Consider the following 2,451-nt stretch of genomic DNA (forward strand, 5'->3'; position numbering starts at 1 on the left):
TATTAGAATGCTGATAAAGAAAGAGAAAAAAAAGGGAGGGGGGCTGATAAACAGGAGTATCTGGAAAGAAGAGAAAATAAGAGAATTGCCAAACTTTTAGTTTGGTTTGTACATGTATTAATACTCCACAAAAGAAAAAAGCTCTTTTAACAGTCTTTCAGAGTGCTTGATGGGCACCCTGCCTGAAGTGAACCAGAAAACTGCTCACTTGGAATGAGAATTTGAAAGCTACGACAGTACCAACCTGCTGACTATAGATCAAAAAAATCTCGGGGGCTGCAGTATCTGCTGGTAGCCCAGTTAAGCAATATCTGATTCTTCCAGGACACATGCCATGAAAACAGTATCTTTCTGACCCTGTGTACTACAGTCTGTGCACTGGGAATTAGTGATTTTTTGGTTTGGTTTTAAATAAGATAACGGACTGAGGGGGGGAAGGGCAGAACCAGCAACCTTAAAAGTAGAATAAGAACTTGCAGTTCTGAACAAGGGGTTTGTGAAATAGTTGTGGCTCCTGTCAGCATTTAACACCATATGTATGTGCATGTGTATATATTGGATGAGAGAGATGAAAGTAAAAAGGCTCAGAAGTGAATTGAGGGCAAGAACCTTGGAAGAAAATTTGGGAGAATTACAATTTTGAACTGAAAAAAATCCTGTAGCTAACCTAAGTGCTTAGAAGAGTCAGAGACTACACAGGACAGTGAGGAAATGGGCTCTGAACACTCACTTTCATTAATTTTTAGTTGTTAAATGCACTGAAAAATTCTGAGTTTCCAAACAAATACTCAGACCTGAGGAGCTCCAGAGCCCTTCTTTGTGGGGAAGCGAACACGTAGTGGGCACTCTCTCTACCAGTACAATAACGAGAGATATCACTTAGGATCTGGAAAAGCTCATTAAACTGTGAGGAACCTCCCTGTTGCAGCCATCGTGTAAGGAAACTGCAAGTCTTTTCATGATGACATCTTTGGGAACACTGGCAGAAGGCTGAGAGAGAGACAGGACAGCAGATAGGGCTGTAGCACATGATGACATGGACATTTTGGAAAGTTTTTGGTAGCCTAGTTTGGAGCATTCTCTTTGTCTCTTTCGGCTCACAAGCGATACAGAGCCTATAGCTTAGGTGGTCTCAGAGCCACTTTTAACTCTGTGGTGTCTCTTGCCTTTTTGCATATACACTGTGGGATTATTATTGTTTTCTGTTATACCAGTAATTATAGGTAAACTCTGCTGACTGGTGAATTCAGTGACTTACTCTGGGATCGCTCTGATGTCAAGGCGAATATTTATTGGAATTACTGCTGCTTGAAACTTGCCGCATTGACTGGTAGACCGAGACTAAGTTTAAAACCTATAAAATAGATTTTTTTTGGCATATTGAAATGAATTCCATGCCCAATTAATTTCTTCAGCAGTGAGAGAATTTGAATTGCCTCAGTCCTCTGCAGTTAACTACGTCCCTTCCTGTAGTATCCTAGATATTAGAATATTTCGCCTACATTTTATTGACCAAGCAAACACCTCTTTTTCTCTTCTTGTTTCTTCTTTTCATTATAGCCAACTCAAGAGAGAGAACAGCTGTTTCACCACATTGCAAAGAATTACACGTTACTCCTGCTTGGCTGTCGCAGATTCCACCACCAGGAGGCCCTCAGTAAAGATTTTGTAGCCAGGCAAAGAAAACACAAGGACAATGAAATAAGATGGAGAAACCTGTCCCCATCGGAGTCATTTGAAACAAATACTTGTCCTATAAACAGGGATTCTCAGAGTGCTGTGTAGGCATCTATTAATTGATTCTTGCAGGAATCCTAATATCCATCCATTAGTTGTACTGTAACTTCTGAGGGTATTGGGGTGTCATGGGTGTTATCACTGCATTGAATCACCAAGAAACAGCCAGGAAATTCATGCCTTTATCTTCTGCATAGTAAAGCTCTTAATAACTAAATAAAATAATAAAATGGGTAACAGATGGCTTTGATTTCTACTCACATCTGTCCTCTATCTTTCACTCAAAGAATATGCCTGTCTCAGTTCACCTCTGCCTTCTTTCTTACTTACTTATTCCTGGGTTCTTAATTTTCTTTCACTTTTCACAGCAGGCTTTTAGTGTCTCCTAAAAGTTCTAAATAACTGCACTAACAGTCTAATTGTTCTCTTTTGCTATCATGACCTTCTTTAAAGAAAGGAGGAAGGAGAAATATTTTCATCCCTTTTTTTGCCAAATTGTGCACTTCTTTCCTTAATCACTGGCTCTTCAAAGCTGTAGTCATTCCTTTGGGTGAAATGTAGACTTTGTTATTCAAAAGAACCATGTGTCCATGATATCTTAACTAAAAAGTATATAGAGTTGCAATTTTTATTTTCTTAAATCCTAGCTTTTGTGCTTCAACTGCTGAGTCGAGCCCTCTATATCTGCTTCTGTTTCGGTTTCCCAAGGTCATG

This window comes from Patagioenas fasciata, chromosome 1, assembly GCF_037038585.1.
Source record: "Patagioenas fasciata isolate bPatFas1 chromosome 1, bPatFas1.hap1, whole genome shotgun sequence".
NCBI classification, from domain to species: Eukaryota; Metazoa; Chordata; class Aves; order Columbiformes; family Columbidae; genus Patagioenas; species Patagioenas fasciata.